At 34.5% G+C, this 23004-nt stretch overlaps 1 long non-coding RNA gene, 1 other non-coding gene and 1 pseudogene across 3 annotated transcripts; all 3 read left to right on the top strand.

Annotated features, from left to right (window-relative positions):
• The first annotated feature begins 15 nt into the window (after positions 1–15).
• On the top strand, positions 16–13294 carry LOC147491156 (pre-mRNA-processing protein 40A-like; annotated as a pseudogene). The gene is made up of 29 exons (XR_015199909.1): positions 16–130; positions 1250–1324; positions 1420–1488; positions 1583–1921; positions 2013–2195; positions 2264–2340; positions 2574–2643; positions 4561–4613; positions 4852–4909; positions 5014–5356; positions 5454–5526; positions 5666–5764; positions 5849–5917; positions 5997–6074; positions 7058–7144; positions 7231–7265; positions 7407–7512; positions 8004–8084; positions 8403–8495; positions 8571–8624; positions 8711–8827; positions 8981–9079; positions 9717–9764; positions 9837–9929; positions 10644–10750; positions 10836–10900; positions 11020–11122; positions 12482–12769; positions 12863–13294. The product of XR_015199909.1 is annotated as a pre-mRNA-processing protein 40A-like (transcript).
• A 4178-nt stretch (positions 13295–17472) lies between these two features.
• Positions 17473–17562, top strand: LOC147491157 (small nucleolar RNA snoR8a). The gene has a single exon (XR_015200510.1). It is a non-coding gene; the product is annotated as a small nucleolar RNA snoR8a (small nucleolar RNA).
• Positions 17563–19776: 2214 nt separating this feature from the next.
• Positions 19777–22041, top strand: LOC147491158 (uncharacterized). The gene is made up of 4 exons (XR_015199910.1): positions 19777–19903; positions 20320–20400; positions 21542–21655; positions 21901–22041. It is a non-coding gene; the product is annotated as an uncharacterized LOC147491158 (long non-coding RNA).
• The last annotated feature ends 963 nt before the right edge of the window (positions 22042–23004 follow it).

Here is a 23004-nt window from a genome sequence, read left to right on the forward strand (position 1 = left end):
AAAACGAACGAACTAGTTGAGTGTCTGTCTATAAATAACCACTGCAATTATTTCAGCTCAATAATAATTTTCCCAAACTAATAAATTATTCCACAACTCATCTTCTTCTTCTTTTAACATTCCAACCAAGGTAAAAAAAATCTTCCCGCTAATTTTTTTCACTTCTTCTCTGCACCGAAACTCCACACATTTTATATCTTATCACAATCACAATCACAATCACAATCACACTCATAATTATAATCACATGTGTTTATATACACTGTAAAAATTGTTATTTGTTTATGCATGATTAGGGTTTTTAAATGAATCATCAAATAACTTTAGTTTTGATTCATGGTTTAACTTGAATTTGTGTTACAATTAAACACGAATGCTTGAATGTAGATTGAAGCTTTTGATTATTAGATTATGAGATGGAAGAATTGTTGATTGGTAATGAACTGCGGTAAAAAATTGAAACTGCAATTAGAATGTGGTTGTTTTCTTCTTATAGCTAATAATTGTGTTATCTGGATACTCTCTCTGTTTTGGCTTCAGTTTGATACACTTAGATATTCTTACAGCGTCAAAATTTCGTACTTATTGCGTTGAGAAGAACTATATTTTTATTAGGGTTTTAGTTGATGTATGAATTGCGTTAGGTTTAGGATTTAGAGTTGAATTTTTGCACACTTATGCGACGGTCTATAATGTTTGATTAATCTAAACAAGAATGAAATACTATCCGCTCAAGCTCAAACCTCAGTTGTGCTTTTTTCTCAGATAGGATTGATTATGTTTTGATATGGTTACTTCAGTTAGATTGAAACAATTTGCCATAATCGATAGACACAGACTCAGACTTGTCTATCTGTGTCTAACACGGGTACTAAGTGTCCGACTCACCTACCCACACAAACTGATTTGCAATTACTATGGAAGTCTGTCCACTTTTGCCTGAAAGACGGGATACAAGTACAACTTGTGGGTTAAAATTCCTGGGGCATGGGGTGCCCTGGTTACCCATTCTCAGATCTACATTTTAGTTTCACAGGGTGATGGATGTTGGGAAGGTGAGCTGGTCTGATTTTGAGTACAAAAAATTCTGTGTACTATTTAATATTTATTTCTTGCCTCTTGACAAAGTTTGTTTGCTATTTAGTAGTTAGGATTGATTACTTTCAAAGTCTAGCTTTAATTATTTATTAAGTTTCTGGAATTATTTCCTGTATTCACGTTGTTTTATACCATATATTTTCTGTGCTAGCTTTTGTTGTAGTGCTTAGCAAAGGCTTGCCTATTTGTGGAAATGGCCAGTAATTCGCAGCCACCTGGAGCACAGGTAGCATTATACCCTCTCTTATGTTTGGATTTCATATTCGTTTAGTTGCTTATGTAATGACTGTGGATGAATTGCATTACTGTTTCTGTGCAAAGCCATTTTGGCCTCCAATTGGTGGATCAGCAGGCCCTCCTCAAAATTTTGCTCCTCCCATGTCTATGCAGGTAAAGATACCTTGAGTTTGACACTCATGTATATTGTCTCCTAGCATTTTCTGGAAGTGTATAAGTTTTCGATTTTTTTTTATGTTTGTCACAGTTTCAAGTTCCTTTTCCACAACAACAAGCGAATCCATTTAATATGGCAGCTTCCCAACATTTTCGGCCTGTTGGACCAGGTAGTTCTGCGTCAAATATGGGATTACATGCTGGTCAAAATCAGCAGCAACACTATCCTCAAATGATGCAGCAGTTACCTCCAAGATCTGGCCAACAGAGTCTTGGTCCACCTTCATCACAAGCAGTTCCACCACCATTTGTTCACCCAAATAGGCCTCTTACGTCTATACCGTCACAGCCGCTGCAAAATACCCAGCATTTAAACAATCATATGTCTAGTGTTGGTGGTATGGGAACGCCACTGTCTTCATCATATACTGTAAGACAATCAGCTATTTGTTATTGATTCAACAATCCTTATTATTTGATCATCTCTAGTCTAATTCCTGATTGTAATCCATATTTTGTAGTTTGCTTATAGTCATCCGCAAAATGGTATTACCACCTCGTCCCAATACCAACCAATGTCACATATGCCCGCACCGGTAACATCTCTGAGTGGGCAAACTTCAGTGTCATCTGGAAGCCAGACTGCAGCTGTTGCTCCGCAACAATCTAGCCAGCAACCTTCCGTTACATCTGCCACAGCTCTAGTGAGTCTATTTGTATTTACATTTGCATGACCTGGGTAGTGCTTCTCTAATTGTTTTGGCAATTCCAGGCAACAAATCTGCAACCTCGTCCTACAACACAGTCATCAGCAGATTGGATAGAGCATACTTCTGCTGATGGGAAAAGGTAGTGTTGCTTGAACATAGCTATATTCTTCGAGAGAGTGTTGAAATTTTATTATTTTCCTGGCTTTCATTCAGTGGGCATTAAATTTTTTTTCAATGGTATTTCATTAATTTTATTAAATTACTTATGTTTAGTTTCTTACTTTCTTTGGACCCACTGAGTTTATTATCTTATTTCATTCACATGTTGTGATATCTATGCTATGCTAATTGTCCATTTGATCAAATTTCCAGATATTATTACAACAAAAGATCTAAACTTTCTAGTTGGGAGAAGCCTCTAGAATTGATGTCGCCGATTGAGGTGAGTCATAACCAAATAATGTAGATAAAAGACTTTCTAGTATTGTGGTAATTGTTTATCAAATGTTTATTGTGGATATATGATTTTTCTTTAATCTTAGGCCTTGTCAAAAGGATAGTCAAACCTTATAACTATTGTTCTGAAAACCTTTTCTTTATGAATTACTTATACTTCCTGATTGCTATGTTACTTGTACACAAATATCTCCCTTTGTGGTTGTTGACACTTGCAATTGTGTTTAAATTGAACAAAATTGTTTTATGCAAATTATATCTTTCTTTGCATGTTCTTCCACTGGTTTGTAGATGTCATGGCAAGTTGGGAGAAAATAATCGACTGCTCTATATGCTCACTTTTGAAGGCGAAGTTTCTCTTTCTCAAGGCAGGCAATCATTGCTATTACATTTTAATTTTATGTAGGAGAATATTCTATAATTCGGTGACTGGAAATGATGTATCACGGGCGGGGTTTAGTAAAGGATGCTGTTATTTGTAACTTAAAAAGCTTCTAGCATGACCTACACCTGTTTATATTTTTTGTAGTTTGTATTATTTTTTGTTTGTTTGTTCTCTTTTTGGTTGCTTCTGTATTATCATATGCATTTAATTAAGTGTTTCATGCAGATATGCAACCCCTCCAGCATGCACATGCTTTGTTTGCTGGTTTTACGTTCTTAGCCATAATTAGAATAGGGTAACACAAATCAGAAAGCTAGAATACCATATACTGGTCAGTTGAATATTTTGTTATCCTAGAGATGGGGTTTTTTGCAAAATAAGCTTCAAGTTGATCATCATCATAAGTTTGTATTAATAGGCCTTTTTTCTATTTTGTTACAAGAAGTTATCTCCTCCCTGATCTTTGGTGCCAATTTCCTTGAAAGTTCAAGGATGAGTGTTTCTCTAGTCCTTAGCTTGGCATGTTGTTATTGTATTTGCTTGACTTCTAGAGCTTTTAAAGTTGCTCACAGGTACAAGTTCTGCTGCTCGGTTTAGAAGGTATGAAAATGTTGTGGGTCCATATTGCTTGATTTTTCATAATCACGTTGAAACATCTATAGAGAAACTAAGAGATACCTACCAGATTGGCACCCTCAAGCCACCTTAAGTTAATATAATAGTTACTTGCTCTTCTAGAAAATAGGGTAAATACATAGATTTCATGGACTTTAGAATAACTGAAGTAGGAGATAATTTGAAGTTTGTCTGAGTATAACAATATACAAGAATAACCATTGAGTATCACGGAGTGGTATTGCTTTGGTGCAAGTTGAATAATGGTGAGAATAATGTGGATGAGGATTCTAGGAAACTTCTCTTTTTAGCAATGATAGCATCCTCCTTGAATCTGTTAAATTGAAAGAAGAATGGTGAGAATAATGTGGATGAGGATTCTAGGAAGTTGCTGTTTTTAGCCATTTAATATATTATTCCTTGAATTCTGTTAAATTGAAAGAAGAATGTCGAGAATAATGTAAATGAGGATTCTAGAATACATTGCTACCCTCTTTTATACTGATTGCTCTTTTCCACTCGAGTGAGGTTCTATTAATGAACTTAATTACATTGGGAAACACAACACTTGCAATTTGGATTTGTGTCAATGTGCTTTTGAGTGTGTTTCTCATTGTCTTCTAACTGGTGCTCAGGAAATTTTCGTGCCACTTGCTTGGTGATTTTAGGTTGATTTGGATATCAAGCAGAATTTATGGATGGTTCTGTGTTGAATATTTAGCAGTAATTTGATACCATTATTATTTTCTCTAAAAATTTAAAATCTTTCATATTTTATATAGCAGTCCTTTCTCTTCTGAATTTCTGTTATTGAGTGCATATAAAATAGAAGTTTTGAACTAATAGTGGTGAACTTTATCTTGCATAATAATTTCTACTTATCTGGTTATGTTGTTTGGACAGAGGGCAGATGCATCCACTGACTGGAAGGAAGTTACTTCTCCAGATGGAAGAAGGTGAGTGATATTCCATCTTTCATTTTTGGTCCAAAAATATATAAGATATATAAATTTTCTTCCGGTTTGGTAAGCTAGAATTTAATCCCCATTTTGTCTTGTTCTGTCATCTTCCTTTTCTCCGCTGAAAAAAGAAAAAAAGAAAAAGAAGAAAATATAGAAGCATCTTAAACTCTTAAAGTGACGGTTTGGATTGTATTCATAAAAATCTGTGGTTTTAATATGTTGATACTTCCAGGTACTATTACAACAAGGTTACAAGACAATCTACATGGAGCATACCTGATGAAATGAAGGTATTTAAGAAAATCTTAATGAGAGCAAATTGGCCTTCTTTCCTTAACCCCCGCTGTGCAAAGCGGTCTCTCTCTCTCTCTGATTGGAATTTGAAAATGCTTAGTTGGCTCGTGAACAAGTTGAAAGAGGGGATACTCAGCTTTGGCAGCCAGAAATTCCTGTTACTTCTCAAGTGCCAGTTTCTGTCACTGTCTCACCAGAGGAGACATCACCTATCTTATCTTCTGCAATATCTGCAGTATCAAGTCCAGTTCCTGTAGTACCTGTCGCTGCTGTTGTTGATCCACTCCAAGTTGTGACTTCTGGGCAACCATCCATTCCTATTGTACCTTCATCTGTATCAGGCAATGACATTGGAGCTAAATCTCCGTGGTAACTGTCTGTCCCTCACCTGCAGCTGAAAATGCTGGGGTTACTGCTGCTTTGGTCTACACAACTGCGACAAGGTATGCATTCACTGAGCTGAATTCATGTTCAATATTTAGTTGAGAACTTGAATTTTCCTTATTAGTAAGTCTTTCTATAAATTTATTATGCTTGCAGGACAATTTTGGAGGATGTTTCTCTTCAAGAAGCAGAAAAATTTGGAAATGGAGTTTCTCTTCAGGATTTGGAGGTAAAACTACTTTCTAGGGTTTCATAATACTCATTATGTGTGCAGGTTTCATAATTTAGACTAGTCATGTTTATAAAAGTCTCTGGATTTGTAATTGTATAGTTCTCACTGAAATTTATTTCTTTAATATCTTCTGCAGGAAGTGAAAAAGAGCATGGCTGTTGCTGGAAAAGTTAATGTTACTGCATTGGAGGAGAAAGCTGTTGAAGCTGAACCCTTAACTTATGCCACCAAGCAGGTGCATATTTGTGTTCTTATTGTACTTCTAGAGTTGTTCTAATGTTGTATGGCATGTAATGTAGTATCTACCCTGTCCCTTCAGGAGGCAAAAGATGCATTTAAAGCACTCTTGGAATCTGCTAATGTTGAATCTGACTGGAATTGGGAACAGGTAGCTTATTGTAGCCTTACTCGTTATTGTTTTCTTCCTCACTGAAGTGCTTTACATTGATATTGTAATAATTTCTCAGGCAATGAGAGTAATTATAAATGACAAAAGATACGGTGCTCTCAGAACACTTGGCGAGCGGAAGCAAACATTTACTGAGGTCTGTCTTTATAAGATTTTTTTTTCTGGTCAAGTCCTCTCTCTAGGATTAGTAATATATTCATAATGACATCAAGAATAAAGATAGCAATAAGCCGTTCGCAATTCACATATCTATCAGATATCTTGGGACTGAATCCAACTTATGAAGTAATAGTAATGAAATCATAGTAAGAAATAATAAGAGTGCATATTGAGGCAATACCTGCTGTTGCTGCACCCAATTTTGATAATGGCGATATTAAGGACAGAAATCATATCTTTATAAATATCAGTGTTTGTATTGATATTGGCATTTAGCATGAGCGTAACAACGATGAGAAAGAATAATAAAGTGAAAAAATAGCAGTTATATTAACAATGTTAATAATGAGAATGGATGTCATGATAACATAAGTATTTTTAAACATCAAGGAATCCAACTCAAAACCAATTGGTGATGAGTGGAGATGTTTAGGAACTTATATACTTTTATGCAAGGCTTTACATACCCCGTGTGGGACTAAACATCTCAACATGCCCCCTCAGGTGTGGCGTTATTTGACCCTGGCATGTGGACAACACATACTTGGGTGACGTGGAGTTAACAATGGAGCCAAACAAAATGTGCCCTCTCTGATACCATGTTAAAAATCAAGGCATCCAAACTCAAAACCAATTGGTGATGAGTGGAGAGGCCTAGGAACTTATATACTTTTATGCAAGGCTTTACATATCCCACGTGGGACTGAACATCTCAACATTAGTAAAGTAAGATTGTTATTATTAGTATAAGAGTGAAAGGTTTTGGCACTTTACAGTATTGGAGCCTATCTACTTTGTCTCTAGGGAGATTTCTAGCCCTTTACAGCAATGATATTTCAACAAAGTGATCAAAATTTTGTTTTGCCAATCAAACGACTTTAAAAAGTTATATTTACTAAACCAAATACTGTACCGTGTCTTCAATTGTTTCAGCCCTAACACCTACTATATTGTGTCTAGTATTTGGGCCAGAGGAAGAAACAAGAGGCTGAAGATAGGCGCATCAAACAGAAAAAGGCGCGGGAGGATTTCACAAAAATGTTGGAAGTAAGTATAATCCATTGCTTAGAGATGCATTTCTGTACCTTTACTGGACCTGATACAAGTTGCCTTTTCTTTTATTCATTCAACAGGAGTCCAGTGTTCTCACAGCAAACACAAAATGGAGGTTTATAACTTTTCCTCTGTACTATATATTTACAAGTTGTCCCGTAGAGCTTGTAGTTGATGTAGTTACTCCATTATGATTTGGATACCAAGCTAGTTAGTGGTTCCTTTTAAGTCTTCTAAAATCCTTTGCTCTTTCCAGCAAAGCTATTGCAATCTTTGAGGACGATGAACGGTTAAATGCTGTTGAGCGAGTTAGAGATCGCGAGGATCTTTTTGAAAGCTATTTGGCAGAACTTAAGAAAAAGGTAAAATTTTACTGTAGTCATTGTGTGTTAGACACCAATGATCTTTATATATCATCATCACAATCCAATTTCTTTTCAGTTACTTACAGCTAAATAATGTATTGTTTTATCTCCTATATAATAGCTGCATTCTGTTTGCTGTTTGAATTTGTTGCTCACTTGCACCTATCACTAAAAAATTCTTACAAGAGAAAATCAAACTTTCAACTTGAAATGGGCACAATAAGTATTGTGTATAAAAGCTTTTCAATAGTTATATTTACACTTGTACAGTGTAATGTGTAATTGCAAGCTAGCAACATGATGAGTTTTGAAAAAGAGAAGACATAACAGTTCAGTGGGGTTTTATGTACATAGTCAAAAGGTTTTGATAGAACTATCCTCGTTGGTTAGATATATTTTAATCCTTATGGTCGTGGAGGATATTTTCTCAGTGTTTTCTTATTAAAAACATTACTGTTTACTGTTTCCATTGTGGAATTCTGATGCAGGAGAAGGCAAAGGCACATGAGGAGCATAAAAGGAATATTAGGGAATACAAGCAGTTCCTGCAGTCCTGTGACTTCATTAAGGTACATGTAGAAAAAAAAAAGGGTTTTGGTTATACATACTGTACTATAGTAGAAATTGTGTGAACTGTGCTCCCATTGTGGAGCATGTGCTCACTCTATGTTAGGCGTGTACTTTTGTTATGCATTGTTGTGCCTTTCTCAATCAGCTTGAACTTCTGTAGCAAAGTGTAGGTCGGGTTGAAGACTTAGGTTGGTAGGCATGGTTGTGCTTTTCTCTATCAGCTTGGGCTCTTGGAGTAGAGGAGTAGAGTGGTCTTTCATAGAACCTATCTACAATCTTTAGGTATTCATGTATTGTAATTGACCTTTCATTTGCAGGCAAACAGCCAGTGGCGTAAAATTCAAGATCGCTTGGAGGAGGATGAGAGATGCTCGCGTCTGGAGAAACTTGACCGGCTGGATATATTCCAGGTTACTTTTCTCATATTACTACTTAGTACTTACCTTGTTACTTGAACCATCATTGACTTATGTATCATCTTGCAGGAGTATATAAATGAATTGGAGAAGGAAGAAGAAGAACAGAGGAAGTTACAAAAGGTACGTAAGAGAATGACATATCTTGATTGCGTTCTATTTTAATTGGCATATTGTTCATAATCATGTCTCCCTTCAAAAACATCCAGGAACAAATGAGGCGGGCTGAGCGAAATAATCGTGACGAGTTCCGTAAGTTGATGGAAGGACATGTTGGTGACGGAACTCTTACAGCAAAAACTCATTGGCGCGAATATCATGAGAAGGTAAGTCAACTCATGCTTTTAATGACTTTGAGAAAGACGAGGCTTTCTAAAAGTGTGGATCCTGATCAAGTTGCTATCGTGTGTCAGTGTCTAACTTCTTTTAACTTCAATAGTTTATTAATCACCTCTTGTGTCTTCATTTTTGGTTTCTAGGTTAAGGATTCACCGCAATATGTGGCGGCATCGTCAAACACCTCTGGTGCAACACCAAAAGTTTTGTTTGAAGATGTTACTGAAGATTTACAAAAACAGGTTGCTGTTTTGCACTATTTTATACATTGATTGTTCACACATTATTTTTGGTATGGAACTTTATCTTGATTCCAAAAAGTGGTTACAGTTTTAACTTTTAACAAACTAGAATCATCAAACTGTGGGATCATAGTAGAGAATAAGTGGGGTTTTTAATGGCTGGAGAGGGAGCACCTGTTGACAATGTTCCTTGTTGATCTCCTTGTAATTGTAGTATTCTAGATATGCTTTTATTTTGTAAAACATCATGTCATGTCATGGAAAATAATTGAAGGAACGGGCGAGGAGCTGAGATCGGTGGGGGGTTTTTTTTCCCCTCGTATGATAGGGTTGTGATGCTCGAATGGAATTTTAACTCGAGCCCAACCGAAGACTTGAAAATGCCTACGCAAACCCCACCCTAACTCGAACCCAACTTACGATTTGAAACAGTCAACCCAAGCCCGAACCCCTCGCGTCAAGTTTAATACATCGTGCTTGAGTTAAAACTGTCCAGTTGAATGGTGTAACCGAGTAATGTACCACATATACCAAATTTTTGCAACCATTGTACTGATTGCCTGAGATTTGTTTTGTTCTTGTGGACAAGTACTTTTTTTGAGGATTGCGGCGGCCTAATTCTTTGATTACTATGCAGTATCATGATGACAAGGCACGAATAAAAGAAGCTATAAAGTTGAGAAAGGTAATGTCTTGGGAACATGTTATAGTAAACATTTTAAATCAGTACAGGTACTTACACTTTGTTTGAATTTAGATTACCATGACATCTACATGGACCCTTGAAGACCTGAAGACTGCTATTGCTGAGGAGTTGTCTTCGTCATCAGTGTCAGATATTAATTTAGAGGTCGGTGCTTGTTCTTTGATAAGTTAATAGCGAAGTTTCTTTAATTGTGACTTTTGAGTAGGTTTTCGTTGATGTGTTCAAGCAGGCAATGTAGTTAAAACTTAGAAGTAGTCCATTTAAGAAACCCTGTGGATTTTCTTTTGCCTGATCGGTGGTTCCTGAAAGAAAAATGGAAATTGGTATATCTTAAATGAATTTGCTCCTGAAACAATGACGATACCAAAAAGGATAATTGGTATTTGGCTCATGAAGCAATGACGATACCAAAAAGGATAATTGGTATTTGGCTCATGAAGCAATGACGATACTAGTAATGTATATAACATTATGAGGTCACCAGCTGCATAAACTATAATTGACGCCAATTGGATGGTTCAGTATTTTGTATATTTCGTCTGTGGTAATTGATGTTCACTATAATATTCTTATTTCTTCCACCATTAATGTTTGATTCGATGAAAACAGAAGAACTTGGAGTTTCCCCACCTTCCACCAAGTTTACTAGGAGTGCTCCCAGCTTCCGTTATACATAATGCATTTTGAAAACATCCACTTGTCTTGTGGTTAGCCGAAACTTTGATGCTAAAAGTGTTTTTGCACTTGCAAACTCACATCATGTTGAAGAGCTTATATCCTATGTTGCTGGTGACAGCCCTTTATATATCCTTGGTTTTGCTCTTAACATTTGTGATCTTGTTGACAATTCCTTTGCAGCTTGTCTTCAATGAATTGCTAGAAAGGGTAAGGGAGAAGGAGGAAAAGAAGCTAAAAAGCGACAAAATCTAGCAGATAATTTCTCTCACTTATTATCCTCCATCAAGGTATAGTAAGTCTAGATTACGACACAGTCTTTGTCAACCTTTGCAGTACTTGGTCAAACATCCTTCAATTATTTTGTCTTTTTAGGAAATAAATTCAACTTCAACGTGGGATGATTGCAAACCACTTTTTGAAGACAGCCAAGAGTACAGGTGCTACTTATCAATTTTTCAAAATTAATCACCTTTGGTCAATAAACTGTTTGTCTGATAAAGAGAAGATTCTTAGAACTTCCCAAGTTGTAATAAGTTGTTGGCAAAATTTTTTATAGATCTATGGTGGAAGAGAGCTTTAAGAAGGATGTCTTTGAAGAATATATTACACATTTGCAGGAGAAGGCTAAAGAGAAGGAACGCAAGCGAATGGAAGAAAAGGTACTAATTTGGTTCGTCTCATTGTGCCTTGTGTGTATGTCATACGGCCCAGCATAGTAGTGCTAGTGCAATATGATACTGTACCATGAAAATAGCAAATAACTGCAAAAACAAATTGATCCTAAAGGGTGTGCTTGGTATAAAAGAAAATATAACAAAAGTGGGTTCAGCAAAATAGGATTTAATTAGTGTCTTTTGAGGGTTTTGGTTATGTTTTGTTTGGTGTCCCGCCTAAAATAAATTATCCCTGACGATGCAAATTCAAAAGAAACCTTACGGCCAATGTCAATTTCACTTTGTCTTCTAGCACTCCTTCAGACCCCGTCGTTTAGCATAAATGTGTACAAGATTTGGTCATGTATCTCTTGGTTTGTATCAACCGCAGCTTAAGTTGCAATACTCATTTTTTTCTTAAATGAATAATATTTTGACAGGTTCAGGATTTTAAGTTTCGTCAGTTTTTCTTATGTAATTAAAATTAAGAAAGATATGCAACTTAGTGTCATTTTGCAGTGTACAAAGCAATTATGGATATGGTTACACCAGTTCAAACCTTAAAAGTTTGTATTAAGATGTTTATGTTGTGTCGTGGTGTCCAATGAAGGAACTTCTGAAATAGTTGTGCATCTGCTACGTAGCATTTGCTCAGTGTGTGAGTGAAAATGAGTATGTTGCAGGAAAGCAGAGCAAGCATACTCCTGTATATGTTAACCCTACATTTTTGCATGCTGTGTCATTAAGAAAACCATTTCTGCATGCTGTGAAAATGAGTATGTTGCAGGAAAGCAGAGGAGCAGGCCTACTCCCGTATATGTTAACGTACATTTCTGCATGCTGTGTCATTAAGAAAACCTTTTTGTTAACTGATTTTTCCCCCTGGGGAATGTGACAGATACTAGGATCTTTAGTTGGATATTGGTCCCTTCTGTGTTTTGAAAGGTTTGCAGTACCTAAATAGACTTCTCGATCTCTGAAGGAAAACATAAAGAGACTTCTTGGTCACTTAAGAACACTTTAGTTGTCCATAATTGCTTCTGCAAATGCATAAACTACTGGGAAACAGACAGAAAGGACACAAAAACGAGAAAACTCATAGTATAGGTTTTCTGACTTGAGTTTTAGTGTAGGTTGGACAAAAGGTGTACATGATAAGATCATATCACATAATCTAATTATATACTAGGCAAGTTGAGTTCTTTCTTCCAAATAATTTAAAACTCTAGTGTTGAAGACCATCTTGTTATTCAAGCAATTACTGCCCTTGTGTCTTTTGGCCATCCATTTCTGATGATGACGTACTTACCAACATAAAATAAAGAGAGAAAATTCTGACTGTTTGTTATTCATTATGTCTTGCAGGAAAAAAAGGAAAAAGAGAGAGGGGAAAGAGAGAGAAGAAAGGAAAAAGATAGAAAGGAGAAGGAGAGAGAACATGGAAGGGATAAAGGGGAAGAGCGATCTAAGAAGGTTGAAACAGTGAGTGGAAATGCTGATGTGAAAGATGTGAGGAAAAGGGAAAAGGAAAAAGATAGAAAACACCGAAAACGGCGTCAAAATGAAGGGGATGACATTAGCTCTGGAAGAGAGGAGAAAGAGGATATTAAGAAGTCACATAGACATAAAAGTGATGGAAAAAAATCAAGGAAGGTAAACCAAGCTGCTTCTTGTTCTTGGGTGCAAAAGTGTCTTGGTGTCTTTTTAATTTGATAGGTTTTGACATATCTTTTGGTATCTGGGCAGCATGTAAATTCCAATGAATCAGATAGTGAAAGCAGGCATAAAAGACATAAGAGAGAGCACCGGCATCATAGAAATGGTGCTTATGATGATTTTGAAGATGGGGAACTTGGAGAAGACGGGGAGATACGGTAGTTCTCCTGTAACTTATCCTTCCCGACTCGTTGTTTCTTTTTTTGGGTTCGTCTTTTTATCTTTTCGATAGGCAAGATATCTGTGACACAGTATTAGTTCTAAATTCTAAAAATTTCCTGATAGTAAGAAATTATACATGACCATTGTTTTATTAGTTTTATTGACTGTTGTATTTCTTAATGTCAACCATATTAGACTAGAATGTTGTTGTTTTATTGATTGTCCTTGAGTTTGAAAAGACATATATCTAAAGAGGGACATATAAGAAAAAAGGAATGGAAGTGAGTTTCTTGGTTGTTACCTTACAGTTTGCTTCTACGTAATGTTCGAATCAGAAATTACTGTTTAAATGCTATTTAATCACATAGGTTTGTACATGGGTCTTATTGAATGCTAGGTGTTAGTCTTCTTATTTTGTACTTGCTCTTACAATTAGTCCCTCTCTATTTCGTGGTACATTATGCAGTATATATTACTTAATCTGACTGTAATTTAAATTTGTACCTGCTTTAAGATCAAACATTTGATTAGGAACAAGAGATGAGCCGAAGGAATGGACTTCAACACATATTTTAAAACCAGCTGTAGGTGGACCATTAAGGCATCAACTAATGAATTTTGCTTAGGAAAGAAGCCCTTTTGTGCTTTTTAATGAGCATTTTGTTTATAAATAATATGAGCTTCATAAATATGCTAACACTAACCTTTTCCTTTCCTGTGCCCTACATCCGTACACCTTTGTATTAGGACAATAAACATGATATCCTACTTGCAAAAATTCTGTGTCTGTATTTAGTCAGAAAATGAGCAAAGAACAGTCATAGCATTGAGCACAAAGTCCAATCATTGGCGTTGGGCTTGTTAGACTTATATAGGCTTACACGACATTCGACAAGATATCTTCTTCTCAATTCTAGTCAACACAGAATAATGTTTTTTTCCCGCCTGTGTTCTTTTAGCTTCCACATCGTTCTTTCTGCCAACGAATAATGAGTTTAGTAGTTCAAGTTTTGTAAGTTTTCAGAAGTCTTCGATACAACGGTCTGTTTTTCATTCATCCAGGATTCCAGGTCTTTTGACGAAATTTTGTTTGTTATAATCATAGAACAAAAACGCATAAAACTTGCCCACAGCTGCTGTTTATTTTGAAAGAATAAAATATATATTTGATAATTTTGGCTCTAAAATCTCAACATGCCAATTTTTTCTGCCAGTGTCCACATATAGACAGATGGTGTTATCTGGCCATTTGAAGTTTCAAAGCGTGTTTTATTAATTGTTCAAGTTGCTAAATGATTATCTTCTTTATTTGCAAGTCTCTGTAAGTTTTCTCTTCTATTATGATGTAACAAACGTACGATAACAAATTATTGTAAACCCCATTTTAAGTATAATTTTCGAGGCAGGCTTTCTCTTGAACAAACGGAATATGTCTGGTCGTGGGAAGCTTATATAGTGTTTTGAACAGTTTTTAAATTTGCTCTTATTAATTTGTTCAATGGACGATATTATATAAGCTGTATAAAACACTATATAAGTTGCTCAAGAAACTAAATAACATGTCCCTTAAGAGAAAACTTGATTTTCTAGGAGAGAAGATAGTACAAGTCCCATTTGGATCATCTTTGTGAAAAAGGTACTACTTTCGAGTAAACTCCATAATGGAAATTTGGTAATTTCCCTCTAATCCCTTTACAGTTCTGTGATGTCTATGTTATTGTGTTTTGTGCCAGACCTTGCCGCATATCTTATATTGTGTGATTTTGTTTTGGTGTAAATACATAGTACCTGTGATTTTTAATCCAATGTACCCAATAGGAAGTAGGATGCTGATTTCATCCCATATAACAATGGTGAAAACTTTCGGATTTCAACTGTGATCAAGCTATTGTTTGGAATAATAAATGGAGTGGAGGGCGCCACAATGGGGGATTACCAGTGCAAGGTGAGTGTAATTTCTATTTATGTGAAGGCTTGGTGTTCTGTTTACAGCTACTATAGAGTAACGAAAAATTGGTGATGCTAAATTGCTAATATCAACATAACGTCCTTGACTCCTTGCTATATCTAGTTATAGATACTTGGTTTTATTTGCATCATCTTCATTTGGTATTATTAAGTAGATAACCAAAGCCCTCCCTCAATTCCTCAAATCATCAAATATTAGGAGACGTTTGGTGACATTCAAGTATAATATTTGATCTGAACTGAATTGAAAAGTAATGTTTTGTGAACAGTTAAAATGTTCTTATGTGTGTATCTAAATGTTCTTAGAAGTTGCTTCAAAACTGACTTAATTTCCCGTCCCTGAATACCAGCAATTTATTGCTGGTGGTTGCTAAACACCTTGAATCTTATAATCTTGATTTAAGCTGTAGGTTTTGACACAGTCTCTTAGTTGAGTACTCCTCTTAGACTCTTAGTTAATATTTCGTTAAATTTGTTAAATATCACGTGGAGAACTTCGCAACTAAAAAAAAAAAAAAAAAAAAACACTAGAGGGAATTGTTTTCATAAATATATTAAAAAAACATGGCCAATATCGTCGTTAGCATAAACTTGTAAAAGTCTAGAATGTTAATAGCAATTTCTTGGGGGCTTGGGCTAACGGACTGCAAAAGAAAGAGTGTAAGGCCCTTGTTAATCGCAGTTTATACTTCCCACCAAATGCTTTTTCGTTCAATGGATTGTTAGAGCCAGGTGTGCATTTTGGATTTAAGCTGGTATACAAATCACTACATTTGCTTACACGTAATAACTTTGGGTGCTCGAAGTCTGAACAAGGAAACTGTGCGCTACTCCAAATGTAGCAAAGTTAACGAAAAAATCGATCACCTGTCGTGATTTTGTCAGCTGTTTTGGTAGCAAATCCCGTCTCTGTGTTGCACCTGTTTGGTAGTGTGGTGCTGCTAGAATGGATCGGAAAATACTGCAAACAACATTAGGAAAGTTTGAAGACTATTGGAAGCTGTTGCAAATGAATTAGAACGTCACAACTCACAACATTCGATATGGGAGAACAATGTTTAGAAATTAGCCTTTGAATTTGCACTTGAGCCGTACGATTTTGGCTCATAATCATGGAGAAAAAAGTGTTGCAAGGTCGAAAGGAAAACCCAATTTTTTATTTGTTTTAATAATGTGGAAAATCTGATCGCCACCTTGGATGGTGGGATTATGTAATCCGCGTGCGCACTAGGCTTTGGTTACTACAAATGAACAATTTTTCGTAAATCTTTTAGAGTTTGCACAGCTTCTCACCAGAGCTACCTTCCTAATTGATTATCGAAAAAAAAAAAAAAAAAGAGCTACCTTCCTAAGGGCATCTCCAATGGGGGTGTAAAATTACACTTCCACGTAGGTGCCATTAGAATTTTACACCTCTAATTGTATAGTATTGTATATCTTATAAATATCCACATTCTATACTCTCCAATGGAAAAGTATAAAAAAAAAAAGATTTTAAACTCGGACGACGTCCCTCTTTAATTTAAACTGGGAGTCCAAGTTAAAAAATTATTTTAGAATTAGAAAGGGACGTTACTCCAAGTGACGTCCGAAAATTATTTCATTCAGACCTCAGTTCGAGTGTCGCCCGGATTTTTTATTAACTAATAGCGAGAGGGGAAATTTCCCACCATCTCTATTAGCTAATACACTATTACTTACGGTATATCACCCCATTGGAAGGGAGTTTTTTGATATTTGGAGTGTAAAATTTTCCACTCTATACGGTTTACACCCCCATTGGAGATGCCCTAATACATACATCGATAGTAATATCATTCGAGAAGGCCTGGACAAAAATCCAGTTTGGTGAAATGTTTCAAACATTTCGTTTGATTGTTTGAAGTTTTGGGTCTTTGACTGTTGACAGTTTAAATTTCAGTAACTCTTTTCAAACAGTTTTCATTTGATAACATTTTTTTTTTGTAAGATTACTTTTTTGAGTTGATTGGATTTTGTGAAAAAATATTCTAGTATGGACTCTGGAACACTGGATCAAGTTCCGAGTTACTGTTATTTTCCCTTATCACTCAAAGGACAGATATGTACTTTCATAGAACCAATAGCCCATTAGGATTAGGGTTTCCCTGAAGTCCGAAATTTTATAAGTTACTAGATTTAGGACTCTTGGTTGTCTATATAAAGTAACGCAAACTCATAACATCTTCAGTAATAGGTTTAAACTCTTTTGTTTTTGTTTCTGTTTCATATGCAACTTTTTCATAGATTTCTTTTTCAATTGGTTTTCGATAAATATTTGTTTTTTCTCTTTTTGTTTGTTTGAGGGTGGTTGTTATTATGTTATTTGTTTTACTTTTTTGTTTGTTTGAATGGATCAACCGATGTAATGTAAAATAACCACCCTGATAAACTAACCCTTGTTTTTTTCTTTTTAATTTTTCAGGTAGTAGAATTGTTTTGATTACAATTACGATTATGATTAAAGAGAGAAATGAGAAACTGGTTTAGTGGTGGTTGCTATGATTATACAAATTCCTCGTACTGACTTGCTAATGCTATTGCATGACAGACTCTTTATACACCCATAGAATATGAGCATCACCACTGCCAAAATAGTTTCACATTTCTTTTTTTCTGTTCTAATTCATTTTTCTTATTTGGTTTTTGTTTGAATAATTTTATTAGGTAATTGGTTTTTAAACTTTGATTGGAGTTTTATTTTTAGTTGTATTTTAACTTGTTTTTTCTTCAATAAGAGTTTTAAACTTTGTTTAGCAGTATTTGCTTGAGCAGAAAGTACTGCAAAGTGCAACGTTTCCCTAATTAGTGATTTGGTAGATAGGTTAAGAAACACACGTTTTGTTGTTTTAATCGAACAAATTTCCGGACGTATTTGTTTGTAATATATGAATCAAAGTTTCCCCAGGAACTTGTCTTAGGTAGTTGTACATTTGTAATAAGAAATGACTAATCCAAAAAAGATTACAAATCATATCAAGGTTGGATTTAAAAGTGTGAACTAAACCAAGTATCAAACCCATTAATGTTACCTTGAACTAGAGTAGAAAATATCGCTACCATAAATATTGAGATTTCAATAAAAGATATATAAATATTGTGATATACTTAGAGATATATACAATTGTAAATATTGACAATATTTATGATATTATCGATATTTTAAGATATTTTGTGATATTTTGTATAGATAATAATTTTATTTAATATTTATTATTATATTTTAAATAAATATAAATTATATATCAAACAATATTTATGATATTTGTCGATATTTTAGATATATTCACGATATTTGTATATGAAACAATGTCAAATATTTCCAAAGAAAGATATATTTGTGACACAATGTCAAATATTTCTAAAAAGAGAGATATTTGTGACACATATCCGTAAATCAGGAATCAATATTTTGTCATATCTTGATATTTTGGACGTTTGGTTGGAAGTCGAAGGCTTGGCTACAAGGGATTTGGGTATTCAAGAAGGGTCCTTATACTAAAAGATCAATCTATTAGCATTATGGTACCCAACATTTGGGTACATAGATCAGTTGGCATTAGGTCATCTTTTCCAAGATCGAGATTTGGGAAAAGATCGAGATTTTAGCTATATGGTACCTTTTCTAAGATCAATTTGTTATCATTATGGTACCGTTTGCATCTCAAACGGGGGATAGCGTAGTGATGTTGGACCAGTGCGTACTTTAAGTGAGCCAAAAGACATATAGACAAAAACAAACTGCTAAATAACTCAATCTAAAGTTTTTCTGGAAAAATAAAGAACAAAATGAAAATAACACTGAAAATCCAAACAGAAAACAGAAATGCATTATTTGAAACAACTTTTTTTTTAATTAATGTTGGAATATGTAGTTGAAAATGCATAAACATCAATCGAACGCATATGTTCACATTCCATCCCGCAAACCCTAAATGTAAAAACAATGCAATCATCGAATCGATACTAATCAATACACCAATTGAACAGAACAACTCTGGTAACCCCAAATGTAAAAACAATGCAATCAAAATCTAATCAATACAAAGAACCATCTTTAAGAACAAGACAAGATACCCCAATAAAAACAAAGTCGATACCCCAATTAACAAAATCTCTTCAAAGACCATCTTTTCGCAACGTCCTTTAACAGATCAAACTCCAGAGGTTCGTCTCCTCTTCCTCGCCACCGCCGTCCTCTTTATTTTTTTTTATCATGATATGGCAAAATATGACTCCTGATTTATAGATATGTATTGTTAATATATCTTCTTCTTTGGAGATAATTGATATTGTTTCACATGCAAATATCGTAGATATATTCAAAATATCAATAAATATTGTGGATATTGTAGATATTTATTGATATATCATGATATATAATTTATATTTATTTAAAATATAATATATAAATATTAAATAAAATTATTATCTACACAAAATATCACGAAATATTATCAAAATATTACCGATATTTATAGTTTTATATATATCTTTAAGGCTAAATCCAATGGTTTGGTGCAGCAAAACACCAAACCACAATAGCACAGTGGATATCGATAGTGGGATAGCGAAATCAAACCCAATAGTTTGGTTTTTCACCTGCCAGTGATACTGGTGTGTAACAATAATATCCACTTTTGTTATCCGCCATCATCAGTGGTGGGCAAGAAATTAAAAAAAAAAAAAACCAAATCTTTTTATACGCCACTCCCATAGGTGTATAGGTATTTATCTCCCCATTTTACCCTTTAAAAAAAACACCCAGAACACAAAAAAAAAATCACTCTCACTCTCACTGTTCAACGCCACCGCGCGAGAAAAATAGAAGTCCAGAAATTGGTCGCTGAATTTTGGATTTTTCATCGCCACTTCCCACAAAAATGGCCGGAAAGAAAGAGGGAGGCAAAAAAACTGCAACAAGTAATTCTACAAGCTTGTTTATAGTACTCTTGTAATTTATACTGTTGTAAATGTGAATCAAGAAATCCCTTTGTTTTGATTTATAGTTGTTTTCATGATTGGATGCCAATTGTTTGTTCAATTTCCTTCAAAGCATGTTTTTTTTTTAACCTGACGAAAATTATGAGAGTTTTCGTCATCGGAGTTCTTGGATGGGGATAGCGAGCAAATCGCAGCACTTCTTAGTGATCTTCCTGTTCAACATCTGTTCTGATTAGGATGCATTGCCACTCTATGTGATTATTTCTTGTATTTAAAAGCGCAAAGTTTTATGTACTTGACAAATGAAATATTTTTTGTTAATTCTAATTGTAGTTCTCAGTTATATTTGGAATTTGAGTTGCTGAAGTTCCATGGTTTATTCAATCATTTCTCAGGGAGTACTATGCATTGGTTTTCTTAAACGTGCTCAGCAACACAAAGAAATCTCAAGGGAACAAGCAGCGAAGGATCTAGAGGTAAGATAGAGTATAAGCTATAGAGCCTTGCATCTGGTGGTACACCTAAACTGTGCAGTCACTTTTTGGTTTTCCATATATTTGTCTTTGGCCTTTCCAAAATAATCCTAGGTGATCATGGTTTTTAACTGTAACTTTAAATAATGAGGTATTTTTAAAGTATTTTTGCTATTTTCTCCAACTACTATTTGCTGAATCTTAATTTTTTGTTTTTGGAGAAAAATCAATGAGTAGAATGTCTAAGATCGAATATATGTTTAAAAGTCTGTTTTTAATTTTGATATATCCATAAACATTTCATCTAAAGAAGTGGAATTGATAAGAAGCACGACCAAATCAAGGAAACACATGCAACATTTTTTTTTTCTAAAAAAGCAGAATTTATATTAGATGAATCAAATAATTACGATATATATTTTTATACCAGGGAACTCCTAGTTTCATCTAAAGTATGCCTCTCCTGGGACCTCCCATATCTTTAGCTATGAAAGTCTGTCTTATGCTAATTTTCTTGTTGCTGAGTGCCAAGTCTGCTACAATGCTTTGCAGCCTGATCGGCTACAATGTTGGCCTCCCACCTGCATTAAAACAAAAGTCCAGCTTCTTCATACTCTGTATCCATCTAGGCTTCACATTTCAAGGAAACTGGCATGAGCCAAAAGCAGTAATTGCAACCACTGGATCTGATTCCTACTACATATTGTTTTCATTTCATCCTCTGAAAATATTTTGGGTTATCATTTGATAACTATTGTTCTTCAGATTGCTGTTATGAACAATTCAAATTAGAAAATACTATAATATTGTTATTTTTGAAAAGATATAATAGCATTCATGTTGAAACTTATAGCTTGTGCTTGACTGTGTTTCATAGAATACATTTGAATAACATATATACCCAGTGTGTTGACGTATGCAAGTATGCAATTAAAACTTGTAGTTCCTTTGAAATGTTGAGTTACATTGGCAGGATTATAACTATAAATTCTTTTAATTTCAGTGACAACTATGACAACTTGTTCTGTATACTGATTTTCTTGGAAAATAAGTTGCATTTTCTTTTCTTTTTATAACTTGAAAGCAAGCCCACTGTTAGCACATTAATGCAGTATTTCTTAATGTTTTTTTTTATAAATTTCAGCAATTGGAGAGGCGTAGAGAAGAACTTGAAGCTCTGCTTATCACACAAGGGATTTGAGACAACTTATATAGTGGTTGGAACAAGACCATCCATCGTAGACCAGGAGAGAGGAAAGTGAGTCCTGCATCCCTTGCTGACATAAGTATTATTAGTTTTTTTGTTTCTTTCCTTGATTCAATCAATGCGGTTTTTGATAATTCGATCTATTGTTGTCTGTGAACTTCATGTAAAAAAATTCCTCATGGAGTATCTAATATCATTATAGTGGTAGCTATAATAAATATGCTTTTCCTAACTTTGTTTTATGGGCGAAAACATTTTTTTCCCGAACCTATTTGTTTTTTGCTATGTTATATTAGGCACGCCATAAGTTTTTGTGGGACAATTTAGTCACTAATAACTTCCCAGCAAGCCAGTTCTTCAAACACTTTGACTTGGATTCTCAATACATATTACCCGAAGAAATTCAAGAGCGAGCTGTTCCTTCATTCGAAGCCAAGGTTAGAAACACATTGTCTAAGTCTCAGCAATACGTCCACTTGATTTGGTAAATGATGTGTTAGTATCCTTTTGAAGGATAACTGGAGTTTTTTTAGGTTAAGGAGACTATGATTGTGTGTTGATATACGTAGAATACTATAGTGTGGTCTAGTTTTGTGTCATACCATCAGTAGAAAGAAAATGTGACACTTAATTTTATTTGTCGTAATGTCATATCATCTAGTTTTGTGCCATATCATAACTCACACTTAATTTTATTTGTCGTAATGCAAGACTAATTTATTTAGTTCCATATTATAAATTATGTTTGATTTTGGTGTTAATTTATTTCTTACCAGTTACAATGTCTGACATTTTACACAAATTCAGAGGTAAAGGTACAAAGTCGAAAAAGTCAGGGACACCAAATGCCCCAAATCTAGAAGATGTACGTGTAGGGACTTCTTATTATGAGTTTGATCCTAGTTCTTATCACCGTGTTGTTGTAAAGGAAAGTACACACATATCTTTTACTCTTCATAAAGGTGGTGGAACGAAGGAAAAAGTCGGTAAGAAAGAGACTTTGGCCCCTATTATGGAATGGTTGAGCCAAGTGAACTTTGGAGAATTTCAATTGATGCTTCAGAATGTTGGTTTTGACGTCTTTGCTCAAATTGACATTGAAAACGCAAAGAAACAAATTTTGAAAGATCAAAATCTTCGCAATGCACAGACTCTTTCAAGAAATTTGCACTTTGAAGAATACGGATTAAATTTGCACTTTGAAGAATACGGATTAAATTTGATTAAGAATTTTAAATTTGTTTTAAGTTATTAAAAAACAAAAAATGCATTTTTAATGCATTTTAATAATTTTTAATTTGTTGTTTTTTTTTCAATAAATGTTTTATCTAAAATAATTAATTAAAATTGATTGTTAAAAATCGAATAAATTTAATTTTAAAATTGAAATTATAACAAAG

This window comes from Coptis chinensis, chromosome 6 (assembly GCF_015680905.1).
Source record: "Coptis chinensis isolate HL-2020 chromosome 6, ASM1568090v1, whole genome shotgun sequence".
In the NCBI taxonomy this organism is placed as follows: Eukaryota; Viridiplantae; Streptophyta; class Magnoliopsida; order Ranunculales; family Ranunculaceae; genus Coptis; species Coptis chinensis.